Raw genomic sequence first — 25,292 nt, forward strand, 5'->3', positions numbered from 1 at the left:
AGCAATGCTGTTTCAGGCCCTGCAAAAGGAGCTGTGAATATATAATCTCTATTTTCCATTGTGTGTATTAAAGGGTAAGTCAACTGTGGTTGAAGAATTCTGTTTATTACACAATAGAAGAGAGGGTAATTGTTGAGATAATGTCTGCTCTGTCAGCGCCAGGTCTAAGATTAAAAGAAAAACCTAGGGCATTAAATAAAAGCAGCTGGCGGAAAAAAAAAGATCATCACAGAATAATGGCACAGGGCTACATAATTTAATTTTACAAAAAAAAGGCATCTTCAGTAGTCTAGTGATAATAATGTACCCAAAGGGAAGAAAAACCTGCAATATCCAATATATAGATATTGGGAGCAGGTAGTTCAGCAAAAATATGCTCTTCCTATTTTAATCAAACCATGTAATGAAGTTTGCTTGTAAGTGCTGCAGGTTATCATGCCTAATATGATTATTTCCATAGCAACGGCATAAATAGTTAAACATTTATTTGTATACAGCCCCTTACATCAGCAAAACTACAAGTAATAGATTCCAGCAAAGTGAATTTTCCACTGTTTATTAGTCAATGAATTATAGAATGCCATAAAAACATGAGCAATAGCTCAGCAGGTGCACACATAATTACTGCATAATTATGCACCAGCAGTAAACACTGTGTGCATAATTGCTTTCATTTCATGCTATGTAATTATACTGACCATTAACAGACTGGACAACATGAAAATTAATACCTTGCCCAAGTGGTTATTATTCAGTTGTGAGATTAGACAGGGAATGTTGGCAAACTCTTTGACCATGGGACTTGGCAGCTAAGGCCAACCCTGTTCTCATCTGATGTCCAAACATACACGTGTTCCAGCTGGGATACCAATCAGGAACCCTACCTTTGGTTGATGTTTCTTCTCCCCAGCCCCGGATGAGATCAGCAAACTGAGAACAGACGAGGAATTAAACCTAGACCCTTCCTGGTCCACATTAGCCTGTATTTCCTGTTGATCAGTTGGATGTCTGACACATCCAGAAAACAATCAGTAAGGAATCCAAACCAAACAACTGAGAAATCCATTTAGTAGAGTTTCTGTTTGCCAGATATGCAGTGTACATTCTGTTTCCACAAACCATTTACCAAAATACAGCTAGCATAAGCACAGCTCTGCAAAAGCCAAGGCTATTTTTAACTACTGGGAAATTTGAAGGTTAAAGGGAGATTTAATAGAGGTTTTCAAAATTATTAGGGGTTTTGATAGAGTAGATAGGTAGAAATTGTTTCCACTGGCAGGAGGGTCAGTAACCACAGATTTAAAATAATTGGCAAAAAGCCAGGGGGAGATGAGGAGAATATTTTTTACTCAGTGAGTTGTTATGATTTGGAATGCTTTGCCTGAAAGGGCGGTGGAAGCAGATTCAATAGTAACTTTCAAAAGGAAATTGGATAAATATTTAAAAAAGAAAAAATGCAGGGCTATGGGGAAAGAGCAGGAGAGTGGGACTAATTGATAGCTTTTTCAGACAGCCGCACGGGCACGATGGGCCGACTGGCCTCCTTCTGTGCTGTATGATTCACTGAATCGATAAATCTGTTACGGATTATTGTTGGAGTAAGTGGTAATGCTGTATTCCGGGACCTCTGTCATCACACTCGTATGTTACCAGCGGCAGTGATGGGTGTTGTGTAAATGCAGTTGCACGCTCCACTGCATGACACAATACCACAACATGGGCTCGATTTTCAAATCGAGGTGCGGGTTCGTCGGGGGCAGGATTGCTGGGAAAATCGGGAAAATCCTGAGCGGGTAAGGAAGCCGGCTCCAACACGCCGAATTCCGCGTCTCATACCGATGCATCTGTGAGCGCCCGCACTTCTGGAATGCGGAAGTCCCGCCGGCAATTAAAGCCGGCGGGCTGATATTTAAAGCACTTATTAACATCGTTGAACTGGTTGAAGTTGTTAATTTCATGGTGATTGAGGCAGGGGAGCGATTTTCATTCAGCCTCAGCGTGATTCCCGTGCTGTGTGAAACACTCCTTGGTGAACGAGTCACGTTTCAGCCAGCAGCCATTTGGACATTTAAATGCCCGTTTGACAGATGGGGATAAAAGGTGAGTTATTGCAGCAGGGCACTCAGTTCTCTCAGTTAAACACTTGACTGGGAGATCTTTGTGTTTGGACTGAAAATTCTTTGTTTCCACTCAGAATTCTTCTGTTCACGCATATTTACCAACTTTTCGGACCCCCTCCAACTGACACCATCAGGATGGGGGGCGCAATGGCTGAATTCACCACTACATCCGAGGACGAGGAACATCACCATCCTCGCCAGGCACAGCGTGCATTTCCACCACTTGGAGCTCGACATCACAGAGCGGCACAACAGGGACCTGCACTAGAGCACAGAGGGGAACAACAGAGGGAGCGACGTCGCAGGAGGCACTACCCTCATCAGAGGGTCCACAAACCGAGGCTCAGCTGCCTAGTTCTCTGAGGAGCAGTGCATATGGAGGCTGAGAGTGAGTCGCTAGGTGGTCGCAGACATCTGGAGCCTCCTCCATGCTGAGCTGCTCCCGGCTGGTCCACGCAGCATCTCATTACCCGTCGCTGTTAAAGTCACCACTGCCCTCAACTTCTTTGCCTCCGGATCATTCCAGGGTGCCACCGGGGACATCGCTAGGGTCTCTCAGTCGTCTGTGCACAAGTGCATAAGGCAGGTCACCGATGGCTTGTTTCGCAGAGCCTTGCAATACGTCAACTTCCCCATGGATGACCTCAGCCAGACAGTGTGGGCAGTGGGATTCCACTCTGTGGCTGGCTTCCCACGGGTACAGGGTGCAATCAAATACACCCATATAGAAATCCGAGCACCTCCACATGCACCAGGACTGTTCATCAACAGGAAGGGGTATCACTCCATCAATGCTCAGCTTGTTTGTGACCACTGCAAAAGATTCTTTCACATGTGCACCAGATTCCCTGGCAGCTGCCATGATTCCTTCATTCTGAGGGAATCCAACATCCTGGGCCTCTTCCACGCACTGAACACCCTTAAGGGCTGGCTCCTCGGGACAAGGGACACCCCCTGCACACGTTGGTCATGACACCTCTGAAGAACCCTATCAGCGAGCATCAGTGTCAATAAAACAACAGCCACATCACCACCGGGTCTATAATTGAACATGCGATAGGGCTGCTCAAGATGCGATTTCGCTGCCTTGATCGTTCAATTGCACCAGCGAGAGTGGGTCGCATTATTAGTGTGTTGTGTCCTGCACAACATGGCGCTACAGAGAGGGGTACCAGTTGAGGAGACCCCATGTCCTCATCCACCCTCCACATCTGCCATCCACATTGAGGAGGAGCAGGAGCAGGAGGAGATGGAGGAGGAGGAGGAGGAGGATGAACCCATGGGCAGAGCAGTGGCTCACCTGGCTGCTCGTGAGGCCAGGGAGTCAATCATTTGTGAACGGTTCTCGTAAGATCAAAAAGTGAGAAGAGTCCAGTCCTCACACCACCTGGAAAGACCAGCGCCAACACCAGCCCCCCACTCTCTGCACAATACAGTCCTGCAACTACACATACACCCACTGTAAAGTGACACACTGGGTGGCATCAAGTGTTGCTGTTCATGGTGAACCTCATGAAAGGGCGCTATCACAAAAGCCAATCAAGAATGGACAAGATGTGGCAGTAGTGGTGACAATCATAACATTTTAATGTGACTTTAACAATAACCAAATATAAGTGAAAAACATGACAATCTGTCTGACACCCTTGTGTACACCCTTCGTGATCACAAAACCTTAGCCTTTCTCTTCCTACTACTTCCAAGTCTTGCATCCCCTATGTTTGCAGCAGAGGTGGTGGCAGGTTGCTCATGTTTATGCTCTGACTGCCTAGATACTTTCGGCCTACGCCCCCTGGGTTTTGGCACCTGTGAGGGCCCCTCCAAAGACTGCTCCACCTGCACCTGTGCAGGGGCTAACTCGGCCATCTGGAGAGGAGGCAGCATTGAGGGTACTGATTGAGAGGGGGGTAACGGGTGAGACGTGGAAGTGCTTTGACTGGCGTCCCCACTTCTGTGACCCCTTTCGCCATCATCCCTCTCCTGGGCTAGGCCCACATCGCTCCTACCACCCTGTTGGACAACCGTTTGGAGGACATGTGTGATGCCTTGGAAGGCCACTTGTAAAGTATCTGTCAGCCTGTTTAAGGCAGCAGAATGTTGTTCACCGTGAGTCCAAACAGCCATTGTCAGGGCCTGAATGGACTCATTTTTGAGCCGTGCTTGAAGCTCAACGGAGGCTAGCCTTCTATCCATTGCAGACATCCTGCACTTACCTGCAACACTGTCTCAGACAGTTGCGTATGTGCCTGTGACGGTGTCTCAGAGATTCTCTCAAGTACCTGTGCCACCATTCCACTAATGCAGGAGTTTTAAAAAAAAAATTATTAATTCACGGGATGTGGGCGTCGCTGGCAATGCCAGCATTTATTGCCCATCCCTAATTGCCCTCGAGACTCCTCCATCCTCTGTGCTATTGTGGAGAGGTCATGATGTGGAGATGCCGGTGATGGACTGGGGTTGACAATTGTAAACAATTTTACAACACCAAGTTATAGTCCAGCAATTTTATTTTAAATTCACAAGCTTTCGGAGGCTTCCTCCTTCGTCACATCGTTCACCTGACGAAGGAGGAAGCCTCCGAAAGCTTGTGAATTTAAAATAAAATTGCTGGACTATAACTTGGTGTTGTAAAATTGTTTACTATTGTGGAGAGTGCTTGTGGCACCTGTTCCAGCACCTCGCAAATGTGCTGCTGTCCCTCGATCATTCTTCTTTTAAAGGATGGCCCCCTGGGTTCAGCATCTGCATTCAGCTGAGCAGACCCTGGAGAGGAGTCTGCTCACCGACGCGGACTCTCCATAGCTGCCCCTGCCACCAGTGTCTGCTCATGCTCGCTTGTGGTGTGGTGACTCACCAGGTGCCAACCCAACTAACTGACTACTAGAACCCACCGAGGTGTGAGTATCTGCACTGGTGAATGGCTCACTAAGATGTGACGGTGCACCCTCAGAGGCCGGGAGCTCCTCAATGGAATCGCCCTCTGCCATCACTGCGGTCAATGAATGGCCTGTAAGAGAACAGAAGACAATATTAAGCATCATCACAGATATGTCATGTTGCGCTCTCTTCCCCTAGAAGGGGAGAAAGTACAGACGTCTGAGTGAGTGAGTGATGGTGAAGTGGCCAACTGACTAATGCATTGCTTTGAGTAATGTTGACCATGAAAGCGGTGCATCAGAGGGTAAGTATGAGACAGAGACATCACATTGGGTCAGATTGGGGTGAGTGGTAGTGGTGGGGTCACAAATGGGGAGGTGAGGAAGTGCTCAGGAAGTGAAGGTAAGTTGAAGATGAGCCTTAAGTGGGTGTGAAGAGTGATGTGATGGAGTAGTGTTGGCGGTGCAGAATGAGTGTGGGTGGGAGGGCGGGGTGATGTACAACACGGAATGTAGGAGAATCAGTAAGTGTACTCACTTTTGCTGACCTAGTTAGGTCATTGAAACGCTTCCTGCACTGGATCCAGGTGCAGGAGATGTTGCATGGTGACCTCCTCTGCTACCTCGAGCCAGGCCTCCTTGGTGGCAGAAGCAGAGCACTTCCTCCTATTGGCTGGGTAAAACAGTTCCCTCCTCCTCTTCACCCCGGCCAGTAGCACCTGAAGCAAGTCATCATTAAATCTTGGAGCAGCCTTTCCCCTGTGCTGCTCCATTGGGTCTTTTTGGTTCTTGCTCCATCAAAAGCCATCGGAGCAATGGCCCTTTAAATCCAGACGTTCCAGCTGACAGCCTGTCATGAGGTTGTGCAGTTCGCCCACTGCGCAGCTTTCGGACGGCAAAGCCAGAAGCCACGTTAAGGGCCACCAATTAACTCGCGATTGCATGGGGAATGGAAAGATTTTATTATCCGGGTTTGTCGAGCACCCGCTGCCATCCCACCGCCATTTGAAAGTCGAGCCCCATGTGTTGCATTTATCTGAGTAAACTTTATTTTAATTTTAAATATTTATCTTTCTAATTCACTAAACAAAATAAACGAATATCAGAAAAGCCTTGAATATTCAGTTCTTATATATTTACACTTGATACTTGAAGGTCTAACGACCGTCTCACTCCATTTTACAACTATGTAATAGATTCAGCATGTGCTATTTCCCTGTAGTTCACGGTAAAATTACATCTAATGACACTGCAGTTCAAGATCCAATGTACAGCAGCACTTTGGTTTAAATTACAAGGCCCAGTCGAAGAATGCTGATAGCTGTTGCCATGACTCCCATTGTAGGCAAAATAAAAAAGTTTTGAAATAATAAGCAACCACCCCTGTTTGTCTGTCTGTCTGTCTGTCTAGCTATTAGATAATAAAATTGGTGCATCCACCATGCATTTCCTGTCCATTGCACTTCAAGCGACACACAAACTTCGGTCGCTCTTGAAAAAAAAGCATTAAGTAACAAAGACAGTCATTTGCAATGTATGTTTCCCAGTAGTTGAAAATAACTTAATTGACAAAGCAGCTAGAATGTCAGTAACCCCTGACAGGCTCTACCAATCACACTTTAAAAATAGATGAAGAAAGACAGGATTCTGACGTATAACTAGAAGAGCAATTAAACTAAACAAAATGGATACTTTCCCCAGCTCTCCTGAAAATGGTACTAGTGACCTGTCATATGCAGGGCCAAAGGGCAAAGGGTGAAGTCCCTCGTTGCAGCTTGTAAAGCATCAGTGACATAAAAGTTGAGAGGTGTACGCTGGTGAAGAGGCAGGCGGAGAACATTTCTCTCCCCGCACCCCCCCCCCCGCCCCCACCAGCAACCTGGACTGGAAATTTCAGTATACAGAAACAGGCTTCACCCCAAAATCCAACATTGAAAATTACACCCCCTACCTCACCCTAAACCACACGGATTTTCTGGGCCACTATAGCTACATGCATTTCTCTCTATCACAACTTCTGTGTTGCACTTCTGTCCTATTTCTCCATCACATTTCATGTCTCATACTACTTACATCACACTTTATTAGAGGAAACCTCATTCTAGGCAAATATCTTAGATCACATTGGCTCATATGCAAATCTCTTCACTTAGAACAAACAGCGAAACATCAGAACTCAATGGTATCAATAAGAATGAAAACCACAGACTGCAGGTAAAGCAAGACTTTGCAAATTTACAACTAAAAGATTCATTTATAAGGTAACAAACCCATTAGAAAATTATCAATTCTAAATGTTACTTATTGTCATTCATATATTGGGGCCAAAACTCCTCAAGACACAATCCTGGCAGTTACACCATATTGAGCCTACTAACGCTGCTGGAGTTTGCATGGCCAAGGAGAGGGCACCTAATTAACATAGAGCAGACAGGCGCAAGCGCCACTACAGATCCGGATTCGGCCATTTTACAGTCTCGCCCAAAGTCAAAATTACCCCCTTGAGTTTTTACTCAAGCTAAATAAACCAAAGTAGTGTCCTACGCACATATCGATGGCTGCTGATACCTACAGGCTTCTGGAAGATATCACAATTTAATTGCCCAGAAAGCACAATATCATAAATTTATTTAAAAGTTATCTTTTAAATGTGCTTTAGAGAATGGGCTGGAAATTGCTCATAAAGTAACGATGAGCCTAACAACGCTCACTGTTATTAATGGGCAAATCGCAGAGCAATTTCCAGTGACCGCACATGCGCAGACAAATGCGGAAATCCGGAACTTGCTCTTCCTGATTCACTGGTGATCTGAAAACTTTGCGTTAAAGGGACCGCGCCAGCTACAATCAATGGACCAGCGCCAACTTGCTCTCCTGCTCAGCTGGAAACTTCGCCACAAAAAAGGTACGTGAGTTTTTTAGGTTTAAACTAACTTTTAACAGCTTGGTAATGACTACCTAACAACCTCTCTGGAGCTGAAAATTAATATTTAAAAATGTGGAGTCTCATTACTCCTGATTTTATTAGTTTTTGGACATTTAAAAAAAAATTAAGTAAAAGATATAAACTTTTTTTGTTTTACTTTTTCTTTCTGTTCTTTTATCTCAGTCTTTTAATCTTACCCTCTCTTTATTTCACTTTCTCTATCTCATAATATAATGCATTTACTAACCTTATTGGACACTTCCTGGTTTTTAGTTTGCGCGGTTTGTGAATGAGATTCACTTCCTGGTTCTCACTGCGTGGCTTGCTTCAAGCTGATTGGTTGAAGGGACACAGAGATCCTTTCCCCGCTCACACAGCCCAGGAAAGAACGCTCCTGTTTATTGAACTCGCAATATAAGGAAGTTGCCGCCAAAAAGAATGTGGTAACTTAGTGTGTGAATTTAAATCTAATGAGCGGTGCTTGTAATGGTTCGTCGCTCAGAGGAATTTACGAGCTATAACGTAATGATCAAAATTCAGACGAGATACATTTCTTTCTTCATAATCATCGATCATTTAGCTTTTTAATTTCTTGTGAGTTTTCTAGTAAGCACACTGGTAGAGATGTCACAGCTAGCAATGAAATATGCTAAATATCATCTACTTGTTTTGAATCTACAAGTCTTACACCAGTAGGATAAAATTTGATTATCTTGCCTTTGGATACAATCACTTGACATATGACATATCACAAAAACTACCTGTATTGCAATTCTCAGTACGGGCTACAGCTTAGATGAGCAGCAGTTGATGAAACCAAATTAATTGAAAGAGGTTCCAACTCATTTTGTAACAGATTTATGTGTGTGTTCGTTTGTGCTTCGAGTTTCATACATTCAGAATAAGTAATTATTAATTATGGATTTCCTGTCAAGGACTGACAAGGCCTGGATCTTTGGCCAGCCTTGAAGGATCTTGATTACCACAGTGTTTACAATATTACTGCACAAGGCTTTGGTGTTATGAAGTGTCTTTTATTTACTGTGTGATGGATTGTTTCTTTAATTAACTTTCACGCTATTAAAGGCAATGATGCCTGATTTAATATTCCAAGATGACTTTAGAGCATTTGTAACAGAACGGTTTTTAAAATCTCTCAGAAATGCACCATTGTTAAAACACCATTCTTCACGTAAGGCTCCTCGACAGCTTATTGATTGAGGGATACCTCTTACAAATCATCTCTGGATGAGTTTCTGGATATAAATGATCACCTCAGGCAGCAAAGAGAGCATTAAGAAAAGGAGGAACAGCAGACATTTACTATATTCTGGTTAATGGACTATTCCTCTCTAAAGCCTGACATTCCTCTTTTATTAGAAAATAAAAGAAAAGCCCATTTTCATCATAACTAATGAACCGTTTACAAAATCAAAGGATCGCTGGGCTTTGAAACATTAAAGGGTCCATCTGACGGCAGCAGGGTGGCTAGGTGGTTAAAATGGTGGTTGGATGCTTCCCACTGCATTCCCGACATGTTCGCTCCTACCATCGTTTTAAATACCGGGCCTCACGTTGGCGCCACCATGGGCGCTTCCCACCAACCTAGCCCACACACACAGTAGTTACACCCTGAGTTAAAATCGGGGCAGGTTACTTGGGGGGAAACCCCCACGGGAATTGCAGCATGAGGCTCGGGCCATTTTAACTCTCGTAACTCATTTAAATATTGCAGCACTGTCTCCTGCCCGAAACCGGCAGGACTGACATCAGGGCCGGTGGGCGAGAGTGGGAAATTGGCTTGGGAGACTTAGGATGCTGGGGACCCACAGGGACGGTCCTCGGCATAATGGGAGCGCTGGGCAAGGGCTTTGACAGCCGATGCCAGCACGCAGAGGGAGAGGGGAGGCCCAACAATTCCTTGTGGGGCCACAAGGATTTCTTGCAAAAGTCATCTTTTAAAACTTACCTTGGGCTCTTTTAGTCAGTTGGCAGCTCCCGTCGTGGTTCGGCTGCCATGTTCCACACAGTGCGGGCCTCCCCCTGACACATCAAAATCACATTGATGATGTTATCAGGCCAGGGCTTTTGAATTTAAAGTAGGTCCTCATTTGCCTAGCGGGAGCCTCAGCTGACTTGAAAGTCAGCGAAGATAAAAAAACATGGGGCAGGAACGGAGTGACCTCAGGCCGGTAAATCGACTTGGCCTAATTTTAACCCCTCCCATGCACTATTCTCACTGGGCGAAGTGGGTTAAAATTGAGGCCTATGATTTCAGTAGTGGTAACAAAAAACGATAACCAGTCACGATACAGGCGCAGTAATGCTCCTTTTGTGCTTCTTAAGCAGCTAACGAGCAACAGAACTGATAGCAATATTAAAAAGGTTTGTAAATTCGACTGTGGAATGTGCAATTGTTGTGCAAAATGTTTCAAAGGCCTGATAGTTCTGGTAACCTCTGTTGTGAAGAAACTTGAGCAGATTTTTGTTGGATGAAGACAACGCCCAAAAACAGGCATTCGAGGAGCCAAACATAGCAATACGTCAATCAAAAAGTAACGTCAGCCTCAATTAATCGGAGGATCTGGCTTAAAGTCGGGAATGAGAAAAACACAAATGTAAGGCATGCACAGTAAAATTGCAGTGCAAGGAGCACAAAAGAAAGTTGTAACTGGTAAAAATATTTTCAAAAGTTCTGTACTGACTTTTAACAAGAATATAGCAAGAAAGGTATTCGAGAGCTGAAATTGCAGGGCTCTGCTGCCAAGAGCAAGGGTCAGAGATAGGGCTATAACAATACAGCATCAGTTCTGTGACTCTTGCTCGTGTACTGCGATATTCTGTGCCTTACAATTTCAGCCTTTGAAAGTGAAATATCAGGGTTATACAAATTACATTTAGTATGCCATGATGGAATAGAGAATCACCTGTAGGAAGTAATTTCCTTGGACAAATCACTATATTTCACATCCCATTTTGAAAGATAAAACCTTGACACAACAAGAAGCCGCTGTGTGAAATAAGTGAAGGACAATCTCCCCCACCTCTTGACATGAAACAGTTCATTCCATATAAGGAAGCAATAGAAGCTACAGGTCATTTATTCAGAAGGGAAAGTCTGGAAGGCACTCAGAGTATGGAGGTTGAAGGGGTCAACAGAAGAACTGGTGTAGACCACATGTGTTGATTATTCTATGGGATGCTCAATATTTTTTATCAATATATCCCTAAATACTAATTGAGCACAAGCACATAATAGTGCATGAGATAACAAGACAGTGCCCACATTGATAACAGTGCTCTCATACTCCTAATATTTCATTTGCTCTCTTCACCAAGCAATCCAGAGAACCTAGTGAACCAACAGCTATGGCAAAAGATCACAACACACCTTAGCATCACCACCCTCATTTTGAGGTGGCACCAGGACATATACATGAACTATGGGAGCAGCACTTTATTGTGGAATTACTTACCTGTGTGCACACTATATTTGAAGATGGCTTGGGTACTGAGGGTGAGTTCAATGGGCACTGGGCAGCCTGTAAGACTCCATTTAAAGCTAGGTTGCCATTTTAGTGAAACTTAATTAACTGAACTTTGAACATTAGAGCTAGTGTTTTTTTTCCTGCTCCTATGCCCTCTGTGCTCCCTGCCTGTCCCTTACTCCTTCTACTGCAGTACTGTGATGCACTTGCTGATCACTGCAACATGCTATCTCGTGCTTTCAAACAGAAAGCTCCCTGTACTATTCTGTTTTTTTTAACTGCAGTGGTGCAGGGAATCCTCTCCTTAGGCCTGTCCTCCTCCACATTAGTGGCCTTATTTGGGATGGGCAGGGGCTGCACCACACAAACAAGGTCACGGGAAACTCCAGCAGTAGTCTAGGGCCTGGTGTTTATGACTGTTGCACTGAACTCCCACCAAAGTAGCAGCAGGAATCCACTGGAATGCCTGAGCAGTTTGGAGGATTGATCTGGCATAAAATATGCGCTTTTTGATTTGACAGTGTAGCTGCAGAATGCGGCACAGTTCCATCTAATGACTTTAACGAGGCTTTAATAATGAAAAATCAGCATTGTTTTCTCATTTGTTCTAGCCTTTCTTGCTCCTTTTGGAGGGTAGGAATCCTCAGAGTAATATTAATTATAGACAGGTACCCTGTCAATTCTTCTGATATTGCACCACTTTTTACACAGAAATTACGACATAGAAACAGGCAGTTTGGCCCAACCAGTACGTATCGGCATTTACCCTTCATGCGAACAAATAGTTCTAATCACATTTACCCACCCTGTTTCCATACCCCTTCAACCCTCTTTCCTTTGTCCATCTCTTCAATCGAATTTTGAGTGTCACTGGTGATTGATGATGGCTTAATTAGAAGAAGGCAGATGCCCAGTATAATGAGTGCTTTGACTGAGCTGTATGGGGATGCAGACCATAGTGAGTATGCTTTCAAATAGAGTCAGTTACAACAGCAGCATTATATTGTGGAATCACTTACCACGATGCACGCTATGTTTGAAGATGGCCTGGGCACTGTGGGTGAGTTCAAAACCTAGATATGCACAGCCATATTCCACACGAGTCGCATCGTGGAGCAAAGCTTGTATACACTGCAGCCTGATAATCAGCAAGTGACAACACCTGTAGCATCTGCAGGGGAGACTTCATTTCTGCAGGCCAGTGCCAATTTTTACTCACAATCACTTCCCTGCTAATTAGCGAAGAAAAGAATTTCGAGCCCTGTTTGTTTAGCATTTCAGTTATGGATCTTGGAATGTATGAATGTACAGCCAATGGGAAAGAACATAGATCCCAGGATTTGATGCTGAGGCCTAGAAATTGGTCCATGCCAACTTGCCGGCATGAATTGGGCATGGAGCAATGCCCGGGCTGGAATGGGTAGGCCCGAGGAGCACCGGATATTGGACCTCGGGCATTATTTACACGAGCTACAGACAACTGCTGGGTGTCTCCATGCAGCTCAACGGCGATGAGGATTGCAATTTCGGGCCGCTGCATCACCAGCAGTGACTCTCAGGTAGGTCCTGGAAGGGGGGGGAAGTGATCGGGAAGTAGGGGGAAAACAATCGGGTGGGAGGGGGGAATTGATTGGGAAGGAGGGGTTTGATTGGGAGGGTCATCGAGCGTGGGCCAGCAATGGTCCGGTACTGCAGTGGCCCTGGGAGGAGCAGGAGTGCTTCTCCCGGCTCCACATTCATCTAAGTATTTTTTAAAAGGTACCTTTTAGGGGGCCTTTGTTTAAGAAGGGAGGCAGGGAAAAGCCTGGGAACTACAGACCGGTGAGCCTGACATCTGTAGTGGGTAAGTTGTTAGAGGGTATTCTGAGGGATAGGATCTACAGGCATTTGGAGAGGCAGGGACTGATTAGGAACAGTCAGCATGGTTTTGTGAGAGGAAAATCATGTCTCACGAATTTGATTGAGTTTTTTGAAGGGGTAACCAAGAAGATAGATGAGGGCTGTGCAGTAGACGTGGTCTACATGGACTTCAGCAAAGCCTTTGACAAGGTATCACATGGTAGGTTGTTACATAAGGTTAAATCTCATGGGATCCAAGGTGAGGTAGCCAATTGGATACAAAATTGGCTTGACGACAGAAGACAGAGGGTGGTTGTAGAGGGTTGTTTTTCAAACTGGATGCCTGTGTCCAGCGGTGTGCTTCAGGGATCAGTGCTGGGTCCGCTGTTATTTGTTATTTATATTAATGATTTGGATGAGAATTTAGGAGGCATGGTTAGTAAGTTTGCAGATGACACCAAGATTGGTGGCATTGTGGACAGTGAAGAAGGTTATCTAGGATTGCAACGGGATCTTGATAAATTGGGCCAGTGGGCCGATGAATGGCAGATGGAGTTTAATTTAGATAAATGTGAGGTGATGCATTTTGGTAGGTCGAATCGGGCCAGGACCTACTCCGTTAATGGTAGGGCATTGGGGAGAGTTATAGAACAAAGAGATCTAGGAGTACAGGTTCATAGCTCCTTGAAAGTGGAGTCACAGGTGGATAGGGTGGTGAAGAAGGCATTCGGCATGCTTGGTTTCATTGGTCAGAACATTGAATGCAGGAGTTGGGATGTCTTGTTGAAGTTGTACAAGACATTAGTAAGGCCACACTTGGAGTACTGTGTACAGTTCTGGTCACCCTATTACAGAAAGGATATTATTAAACTAGAAAGAGTGCAAAAAAGATTTACTAGGATGCTACCGGGACTTGATGGTTTGACTTAAAGGGAGAAGTTAGACAGACTGGGACTTTTTTCCCTGGAGAGTAGGAGGTTAAGGGGTGATCTTATAGAAGTCTATAAAATAATGAGGGGCATAGATAAGGTAGATAGTCAAAATCTTTTCCCAAAGGTAGGGGAGTCTATAACGAGGGGGCATAGATTTAAGGTGAGAGGGGAGAGATACAAAAGGGTCCAGAGGGGCAATTTTTTCACTCAAAGGGTGGTGAGTGTCTGGAACGAGCTGCCAGAGGCAGTAGTAGAGGCGGGTACAATTTTGTCTTTTAAAAAGCATTTGGACAGTTACATGGGTAAGATCGGTATAGAGGGATATGGGCCAAGTGCAGGCAATTGGGACTAGCTTAGTGGTATAAACTGGGCGACATGGACATGTTGGGCCGAAGGGCCTGTTTCCATGTTGTAACTTCTATGATTCTATGATTCTATGATTATGAGGGAACAACATTTGCCGTTGCATAATAGCCCATGGGATTAAAGGGACAATGGCAGCATAGTTACAAAATTGGCTCGGGGACAGAAAGCAGAATAGCAGAAGTGAACGGTTGTTTTTCAGACTGGAGGGAAGTATACAGTGTGTTCCTTAGGGGTCAGTATTAGGACCATTGCTCATTCTGGTAGATATTAATGACCTGGACTTGGCTATAGAGGGCATAATTTCAAAGTTTGCAGATGACACGATACTCGAAATGTAGTAAACAATGTGAAGGATGGTAACAGACATCAGGTGGACATAGACAGACTGGTGAAACGGGCAGACACATGGCAGATGAAATTTAACACAGAGAAGTGTGAAGTGATACATTTTGGTAGGAAGAATGAAGAGAGGCAATATAAACTAAATGGTACAATTTTAAAGTGGGTGCAGGAACAGAGATACCTGGGGGTGCCCATGCACAAGTCTTTGTAGGTGGCAGGACAAGTTGAGAAGGCTGTTAAAAAATCATATGGGATCCTGGGCTTTATTAATAGAGGCCTAGAGTACAAAAACAAGGAAGTTATGCTAAACCTTTATAAAATACTGGTTAGGCCTCAGCTGGAGTATTGTGTTCAATTCTGGGCATCACACTTTAGGAAGGATGTCAAGGCCTTAGAGAGGGTGCAGAAGAGATTCACTAGAATGGTATCAGGGATGAGGGACTTCAGTTATGTGGAGAGACTGGAGAAGTTGGGGTTGTTCTCCTTAGAACAGTGAAACCTAAGGGGAGATTTGATAGAGGTGTTGAAAATTGTGAACGATTTTGATAGTGTAAATGAGGAGAAACTGTTTCCAGTGGCAGAAGGGTCAGTAACGAGAGGGCACAGATTTAAGGTGATCAGCAAAAGAACTGGGTGCTGGGGGGCCTGAGGGAACATTTTTTACACAGCAAGTTGTAATGATCTGGAACGTACTGCCTGAAAGGGTGGTGGAAGCAGATTCAATAGTAGCTTTCAAAAGGGAATTGGATAAATACTCGAAGGGAAAAAAATTACAGGGCTATGGGGAAAGAGCAGTTGAATGGGACTAATTGGAAAGCTCTCCCATAGAGCCGGCAAAGGCATAATGGGCCAAATGGCCTATCCCATGCTTTACTATACTATGATACTATCAGGCGATAAGCTGAGGAGCATGAGTAAGAGGAGAGGAGGAGGAGGAATTGGAGGAGGAGGAAGTGCAAGAGGAAGTGGAGGGAGAGGAAGAGGAAGGGAGGCTACAACGTGGACAGGCCCTTTTTGCCAGGGCTCTGCGTGATCAGATTATTAATGAGCGATACCAGTAATCTCAACTACACCTCCCCATTCACCAAGAGTTTCACACTCCTTACCTTTCCTCTCTCGCATGACCAACAAATCATCCTCCTTATGATTACACATTGGTTCCTCCCTCAGCTCATCGCAGAAATAAAAAACACCACCAAATGCAAATTCAAATCCACAATTATAAATTAACACATGAAATTATGCAAACAAAATGAGACTATTCACTCTTGTGCATTCCCTTAGTGCCTGTCTTTCGTGTGCCTTTACTTCCCATAGTGCTCCTACCAGGAGCTTCCCCAGTGGCTGGAACATGGATTGTGGAAGGCTGCTGGCTGCATGCAGTAATCATTTAAAACAGCAGGCAGCACAAATTTAATGTAGTGCCTGCAACTCTGTGAACGGGCGCAGGTTAATTGCATACCGTGTCCACGTGCCCTGTTTTCGGGGGTTATCCAATTTACCCCCCTAGGTGTTTAGATTTAACTACATTACACAGAGGATGGTGAGGACATGGAATAGACTGCCCTGGGAGACAGTGGCAAAATTTAAGACAGAATTGGAAGTGGGCAATCAAAGGCTATTAGTTTAGTTTATAGGATCAGCCAGATGGACTGGAGACTCATTTCAGGTCCTGTACTTTTTTATTCTGCTATGCTAAATTTGTCCAGAAACAATTGTTGCCTGTTCCTATCTGATTGGGCATGGGATTTTAGTTTTACTTTAACTTTCAAGGCTATAATTTGAAATTGAGATACATCTTCATATGCATGACACAGAGCTGGTGTGAAAAGCCCTCGTTTTTTTTTGTGCTGAACTTTTGCCGATCAAGGCGAATGCATTAATGATTGGGAATAGAGAGACCTTCTATTTTAGCACCATTGAATTTTTCGAGGTCATGCATAAGCCAGATGTAGAAAAACACCCCCTCCAGTCCCATGTGTGTTTTCTTTCAAAAGGTCAACTAAAGATAGCTGGTGTACAAAATGAAGAAATTATGCTTGCTGGATACAGAAAGCATGATTTTGACTTGGAGCCAGGAAGACAGCAGGGGGGATCATTTTTGGGCACGAAAACCCGGAAGTAAAGTCCTCAGGTCGGAATGTGCGATCGTGACCTAATTGACTGATAAAAATTTTGCTTCTGGTTTTCGCGCCTGAAAATTTCCCCCCTGCTCTCTTCCCGGCTCCAAGTCAAAATTATGCAGCCTTTATCCAGCAAGCATACTTTTTTCATTTTGTACACCAGCTATCTTTAATTGATCTTTTGAAAGAAAACACACATGGGACTGGAGTGGGTGTTTGATTGACAGGCTGGCTGACTGTTGGGTGGGAAGGTCTGCAGTAGCAGGCTGCAGCCCGGGGATTGGAGAGGAGGGAGGGAGGGAGAGATCGTGGGCTTGGGGGGTGGGGGGGACCTTTCAGAAGATGGGGGGGGAACTGTTGAGCAGATCAGGGGAGGGGGGACCATTGAGAAGATCGGGGGAGGGGGGACTGTTGAGAAGATCGGGGGGGAGAACTGCTGAGCAGATCAGGGGAGGGGGGACCATTGAGAAGATCGGGGGGAGAACTGCTGAGCAGATCAGGGGAGTGGGGATCATTGAGAAGATGGGGGTGGGAAGGATCATTGAGATGATTGAGGGGGTGGGGTTGGTGGGAGGCATCCAAATGCACCCACGATAAACCTGGAAGTGAGCCGTTGGATCTGGGTTGCGGTCGCGATCCAAAAAAATTCAATTGTCACTTCCCACCTGACTTCAACCCACCCATTCATGGGGGTTAAAATTGCCCCTAGGGTATTCTTCTGCAGTTGGTTAACATACCTTGGAGTAAGTACATCTCTCATCACCCTGTGTGGCGATATTATAAATGTATTTGTGGAGATTTTCTCCAGTTGGTATATCTCGTAAAGTCAGAAACACAAAACACCAGAAAGGAACAGTAAATAGCGGGGTGTCTCTCAGTGAGATTGCAAATCAGGGCAGTATTGTGCTGTGACCTAACATTCACTTTGAACTGGGTTTAGATTGCAAATTCATTCATGTAGAATCCTGAAGCTGAGAGAGAGAGATGATACTTTCATCAGTCCTGACTGGATTCAAACAAAGTTTCCAGAGCTATTGTATTCTTCCACCCATTCTTCATCTTAGTTTTTCCTTCGAAAGATCAACTAAATTAGAATGGTGGGAGGTGGAAGGTGAGGCTGCCATAAAATATTTTGTTTCTGTCCCACTGAATAATGGTTTGATGCAAAATGGATGTACAACTACTGCGTGGAATTTTGAACAGTTTAATTCTTGTGTTTTAATCTTTCAGCATATAAATAATATCAGATAAAAAGCTGCAAAAGGGTTATAATAGTGAATGACCTTTCAATTGCATACATTTATAATTAAGGTTTACTTGCTTTTTTAACAATTGGAATGTTGCTGCAGAATAAATGTTTTATGTTTCGTCTTGCTTCCCCTATTGATCACTTACATTTTTCTTAATGCATTCTGGTGCTATGTACGTAAGCTGAATTGTGCTATTCATTGGAAAATTACTCCTACTTTTTCATTTCAAATAACAATTATCGTCGGAAACTGCAACTTTATGTCACTATATCAATGTTTTAAATTACTAAACAACTGTAGCTTTACTATGATTAATAGCTGCCCAGCATCTAAGAGCTGCATATTCATCAGAATTTATGCTGAGAACAAGTTTGTCTCTGATGAACACAGTAGCAACTTCAGCCATTTTTGCTTCTTTATCATTCTGCAACGAGCTTGTGGTTATAAAACATGACCCAATGGGAAATAAATGTGCCTTACATTTCATGAAGTGCCTCTAGCTGAAGGAAATTACTTTTGTGCTAAAAATGCTGGTCCTCACAATCAATTTCTCCTGGAAGGAAAGGACTTACAAAATCCTCACTGTTTTCAACTTTGACTTTTAGACAATTCTCTTTTGTAGCCATGGGGGGATAAAAGCAACAAAATATAATTTGCAGATATTTTCAGAAAAGCATGTGGGATTTTAATTTCTCATTATGAGACATGACAATCTAAATTATTTCAGTTATGGATTACTTGAATTTGAGATTGCTTATCAATAATACATTGATTTTTAGATTTCAAAAAATTAATTAAGTTGCTTCCTGATATTGCTTCTGGCAAAATATACAGGCAAACAAATACAGTCATGCAACTCTGTACCTGCAAATTCCCCTCAGTACAGTTTCAATGTCATACACCCTTCTCATATTCATTTTTTCCAAAATTTATTTCAGGTAATTATTTACCACAAAAAATAATAGCAGAAAACAATGAAACTATGAAATCTATGCTTAAAATAAAACCATAAAAGTAGATAACAACAACAACTTGCATTTATATAATACCATTAAGTAGAAAAACATCCCAAGGGCCTTTACAGAAGTACAAAAAAAAATGAAAATGGCTACACTTCTGTGGATATTTTTACTCTTCATACACTTAATCATCTTTCTGTCTACTTTTTAATGAGAGAACTGGTTTTGATTCACTTGTTGGTTTGATTTTATTGTGCCTCTCAAAACTGAACTATTAAAGTCACTATTTCCTCACAGAGATTCTACAAAAATGAAAAATATCAGTCTGTTCACATTACGTGCTTTACTTGTTTTCCACTAAAAGAGCTATTGGGGGTTAAATTGGATAACCCCCGAATCTGGGTGCAGGGATCACGGTATGCGATTAACCTGAGTCCGGACATTGTGATGCAGGCACAACATGAGATTCGTGCTGCCTGGTCATTTACCAGATTTCTGCGTGCAGCCAGCACTTCCTGCACTGCTGAGTGGCTGCACCCACCAGCAGGAGGCCCGATAAGTGCCGTGGCCAGCACTACTTAAAGGCAGCCTGCCACTCTTAAAGGGGAGGTGCACTGTCAATGCAATCGACAGAGGAAGGCAAGTGGAATGGCTGGACCTAAAGACAGCATGCACCGAGGTTTGCCGATGATGCACTGGAGGCCTTGTTGGAGGAGGTGGACACATGGAGGGCCATCCTGTACCCACAGGGTGGCAGGAGACCCTCCAGACACAAGCTGCGGAGGCAGTGGGAGGAAGTGGCCCTGAAGGTGAATGTCAGGAGCATTGCACCTTGCATGTGGATGCAGTGCAGGAAAAAGTTCAATGTTTTGACACGAATGGTCAAGGTGAGTGAATGCAAGTGTCAAGTGGCACATCCTACTAACTGCACCACTGCTCCACGCATCACAGTCCCCGTCACCCACCCACCAACAAACACTGCCCATCCATATGCAACGCTGAACTTTGGATGCTGCAGCTCACCCTCACATTGTACCACTCTTGCAATCCACACACCCACAACTCACAGGTCACACACACTGGCAACTTTTCAACCATGACAGGCACATCACCCAAACATCTTGCAGGACACTCACTGACACACTTCCCTCTGTGTTGCAGGAGAAGTTGGCGCATAACAACCGGCAGTAGCAAAGAACGGACGGAGGACAGGCACGGCTACACGTCCTCACATCCATGGAGGAGACCGTGCTGGGGATCATTGGCCGGGCCGACGCTGTGGCCGTGACCACTGGTGGTGCTGGAGGTTCCGAAGATGAGGGTCTCTGCATACCTAATCCTCCTTCTCATTTCCCAAATCTCCCTCATCCCACAATCTTTTCTGACTCACGTGCTGCAGATGGTGTCAGCACTCACGTCTTACTTGCTCCACTCCCCACTCCACAACTCAACTTATCTCCCTTTGTCATTGCAGATACCCAAAATCAGGAGCTGGCACTGACTGAGGTGGAGGAGGAGGAAGACAGTGATGATGAAGCCACACCATCACTTGATCTGACACTCGTATCCACCAGCTCAGATATTGACACTGCGCGTCCTTTAGAGGCTAGGTTAGAGGAGGGATCTACACGTGGTGAGACACCAAACACAAGTGCACCATAGTCGGGGCAGGGGGGAAGGATACCACAGATGCCAGCTCACCAGAGAGCGAGATCACACACTAGTTCTGCTGCCGAGGAGTGAGATGATGTCTTCGATGGGCCAGGCTACAGAAGAAGGCTGATGGGCGTAAACCACCAAATGCTTGGGGCACTGGAAAGCCTGCCAGAAAGCCTGCACATAATGTCAAGGGGCATGGAGGAGTCCAGCTCTAACTTAGCATAGGGCTTTGTGCAGAACTTGGAGCCCATCCTTTCCAACATGGAACGGGTGGTCACCTCCATCAGCGCACCAATGGAACCCACCATCATGCAACATCTGATGACCGATATCACAGCTTCCATTGCAGCACAAACATCTGCCATCCAAGGTCTGCATGCTTCAGTTGGAGCTCAGACTGCTGCATTACAGGCTCAGACTGCTGCTATCGTGGCTGTGGGTGCCACTATGGAACGGGGCTTCCAGGATGTCACAGCACTCCAGCAATCTGTTCTCCAGCAGATCACCAGATTTGCTGAAGCGCCACCCCATACGAATGGCAGTGGCGCCATGGCAGTTGTATCTACTGTCCTCTCTTAGGATGACAGCATTCCTGCTCCCACCCCTGCCACTCCGCCAGTGCCCTTGCTGTTGCCTGTCAGCCAGACCAGACTGTTGTAGCCCAGGCCGAGATGGTGCTGTCTGAAGCTGGGCCCTCCCGGCCCAGAGTTGCTCAAGGTCATCTTCCAAGGCCATCAGCACTCTCCTCAATTGAAGCTCAGCAGCCTCCCACCTCCCATACTCCAGCCACTGGAGATGCACCTCGTAGGAGCACTAGGAAGGGAAAAGGCACATGAACAACAGGCACTAAGGGAATGAACAAGGGTGAATAGTGTAATGTTGTATACATGATTTTATATGTTAATTTATAAATTTGTATTTGAAGCTGCAGCTGGTGTTGGTTTTTATTTATGCGATGAGCTGCGGGAGGAAGCAATGTGTAACCATGCAGAAGATGATTTGATGGTCATGTGGGAGAGGAAAGGTGAGGAGTGTAGGACTGCTGGTGATTTGGGAGGTGTCTTTGAGGTCACTGATATCGCTTATGAATAAGGTGAGCATAGAGCCTTGGCAGACAGGGCCGGTGCACCTTGTTGCCTCCCCGCCTTTTCCTCCACTTCCTCCTCCGTCTCCTCCTCCTCCTCTTCCTCCTTCTCTTCCTCCTCCTCTTCCTCTGCCTCTGAATCAGGATCTTGCCAGATAGGCGGTGACAAGTGCTGTCCTCTCATAACAGCAAGGGCAATTAGCAATAAATGCTGGCCTTGCCAGCGACGCCCACATCCCATGAACGAATGAAAAAAAGGTTGTGCACCATGCAGCATACAACAACGAATCTTGACACCTGCTCAGCTGCGTATGGCAGGGCTCCACCAGAACGGTCCAGGCAGCAGGAGTGTTGCTTTAGGACGCCCACGGTGTGCTAGATGATGTTTCAAATGGCTGCATGGCTCTCATTGTAGGCCTGCTGTGCTCGTGTGCGTGCATTCCTGACCAGAGTCCTGAGCCACCTCATGAGGGGATAGCCCTTGTCACCCAGTAGCCAGCCTTTGCCTTGCCGAGCCGGTTGAAAGATAGGTAGGACGTTGGTCTGCCGCATAATGAAGGCATCATGACTGCTACCAGGGTGGCGGGCATTGACGTGCATGATGCACTGCATGAGGTCGCACACCAACTGCACATTGAGGGAGTGGAACTCCTTTCTGTCCATGAATATAGCTGAGTTGAGATGTGGAGCATGTATGGCAATATGCATGCAGTCAATGGCACCCTGCACCTGGGGAAGCCTGCAATGCGAGCAAACCCTCATGCTCGCTCTTTCTGCTTCTCTCTGTCAAGCGGGAATGTTATGAATCTGTTGTGCAGCTCCTACAGTTCCTCAGTGACCTCCCTTATACAGCAGCGCACTGCAAACTGCGAGGTGTTTCACATATCACCAGCAGCAGCCTGAAAGGATCCAGAGCCATAAAAGTTCAGCGCCACGGCCACCTTCACAGCCACAGGCAATGCTTTCCTTGCCCTGCTCTGAGGCTGCAGTTGTGGCTGTAGCAGGTGACAAATCTTCGTCACGACCTCTTTTGTGAATCACAGCCATAGGATGCACTGATCTTTGCTCAGGCTGAGGTAAGAGAATTGGTCCATGAAGGCCCTCATTCGGTATGGTCTCCTGCTCAGTGCCCTGTGCCTCCTCCTCTTCCTCCATCTCCTCGCAGCTTGACCTGCTCTGTGTGGCCTCTCTGCACGCTCCCAGTTGTGTTCAATGCCCAGCGGGAGCCCTAGCTCATGGTTACCAGAGATCTTGTTCAGCACACTGTTGTAAATGCCACCAACAGTAACGCAGGACCTGCCAGACCACTCTATATACTATGGCAACTCTCACCCACCCATTGTAGAACCTGCCTGACTTTCTTTTCCTTGAAAGCAATGGAATGAAGACCGGGCAAGTTTTACAATGAGCAGGCGATCTGCTCTGCCAGATTACAGTCGGGCAGTGAAGACAAAAATTTACCTCAATAAATTCAGGCTGAATTTCAGATGGTCTTGCTGATCTGAAGTGAAAGCAAGCTATCGATTGAGTTTATATTGGAGTGGCTCTGAATTATTCATGTATATGAGGTAATAAATTTCTTCCTTTGGATTGAGAAGTAAGACACAATTTTTTTTGTGGGCAGTGGGGGGTTCACCAAAATCTTCAGAACCTGACGTACCTATAGAGATGAAACAAAGGTTCGATCTGGATAATTCAGACTTAAGCATGGCACATTTTTTCGTTACTTCATTTGGATGGGTAATTATCACCATTTCCTCAACTGCAATGAAATATCTCCAAAAGCATGTTGTAGTATCAGTATACTAACAAAAGGTCACCAAGAACAATGGACACATACCTGACTACTAGGAATTAAAACAAATGTAAAAAGATATTATAAAGATGAAACCTTTGCCAAGACAAAGGGGCGAGTATGTAAAGGGACATTCTGTACCTGCTTGAATACATACTGTGATAGATAGTTAAAATGGTATCATTCATGTCCAGAAAGGCAGTTTCTCCCTCTGATGCAATATTTCTCTTCATATTTTTAAGGAACTGATGGATCCAAACCCAAATTGATGTTCTAATTTTACTACAGTTTGATATTTGTACATAAATCAAAACTGGCTAAAACTCATTGGGGCAGAAATTGCTCGGAGCAGAGAACCAACACTGCTCACCGCTCCATAGATTTATACTAACCCACTAACTGCGGTCTTTATTTCAGGCACTTACTTGAATAGGAAGCGGAGAAGAGCCCAGCGTCAGTTCAGGCGAAGCTAGGACCCATGGGAGAAGCGAGAGGAGCACGCTCTCCCCTCGACCAATCAGAACGCAGCACTTTTGACAGCTGTGTAATCCTCTCTGCAAGCTTCGAACGTTAAAACCAGGAAGGAAAAGGTACAACATTAAAATCATTATAAAAACAGCTATAGACAGTGAAAAAGATAGAGGGTAAGAAATAATTGAATTAAATAAAAGAGACAGAAGGGAAAAGTAAAAAGAATTTTTAAAAAAAAAATAATTTTTAAAAAGTGTAATCACCAAAAACTATTAAAGTAAGGAGTAATGAGACTCCATGTTTTTAAAGGTTAATATTTAGTTCTTTGGCAGTCATTAAGACTTACCACACTGTTAAAACCTAGTTTAGACCTGGCATTTTTAAGCATACCTGTTTTGTGGCGATATTAGTTACTTTCCAGCTGGGCAGATGAGCAAGTTTGCACTTTTTCAATGATTTCTCTGATTGCAGCGTGCGATATACCTTTAATTCGAAGCTGCCATATCGCTGGCGAACAAATAGGGGTAAGTTCCCGATTTCCGCGTTTCGCTGCGCATGTGCGAACACCAGAACTTGCTCCTTGATTTCACCAATAACAACGGTGAGCGCTGTTGAGCTCTTTGTTATTTTGCAAGCAATTTCTGCCCCACTATTTTATATTTTCAGTTTAGTTCAGTGTTCCAGACTACTAATACTTTCACTGATGCTTTTCCTTGGTTAAATCCAGATGGGGATTCACATCAGACTTGTTATAGCAGACACCAATCTTCTGTGTCATGATGATTTTGAAAGTAATAACTGTCATTGGGCATTCAGTTGTGTTGAACAAAATCATTGTCAATATCTGTAGCAGCAGCACATTTAGTATTTATGTAATCTGTACTTTCTGCAACTGTCCATCATTGTGCTTGGTTTTTACGCCACCGAAACTCTTACAGGATGAAATTCCTCTGCCAGTCTTAGGAAAAATGTTGGCAACACCTTTTTGCTATGAAATGGAAGAATTTGTTGTCCAGACATTTCACATGTTTGTATAACCAGCTCTCCTACAGTGAAATTAAT

The 25,292-nt window shown here is 44.7% G+C and overlaps 1 long non-coding RNA gene across 2 annotated transcripts in view; it reads left to right on the top strand.

Annotated features, from left to right (window-relative positions):
• Nucleotides 1-24,181: 24,181 nt before the first annotated feature.
• The window catches only part of LOC137306845 (uncharacterized), a 39,310-nt gene continuing 38,199 nt past the window's right edge, over nt 24,182-25,292 (top strand). The window contains exons 1-2 of one of the 2 annotated variants that reach the window (XR_010958941.1): nt 24,182-24,349; nt 24,702-24,754. This is a non-coding gene — a long non-coding RNA (uncharacterized lncRNA). The remainder of the gene's footprint in view (nt 24,350-24,701; nt 24,755-25,292) is intronic. The other variant, XR_010958942.1, reaches the window with a different exon arrangement.

The sequence above is a fragment of the Heptranchias perlo genome, chromosome 3 (genome assembly GCF_035084215.1).
Source record: "Heptranchias perlo isolate sHepPer1 chromosome 3, sHepPer1.hap1, whole genome shotgun sequence".
NCBI classification, from domain to species: domain Eukaryota; kingdom Metazoa; phylum Chordata; class Chondrichthyes; order Hexanchiformes; family Hexanchidae; genus Heptranchias; species Heptranchias perlo.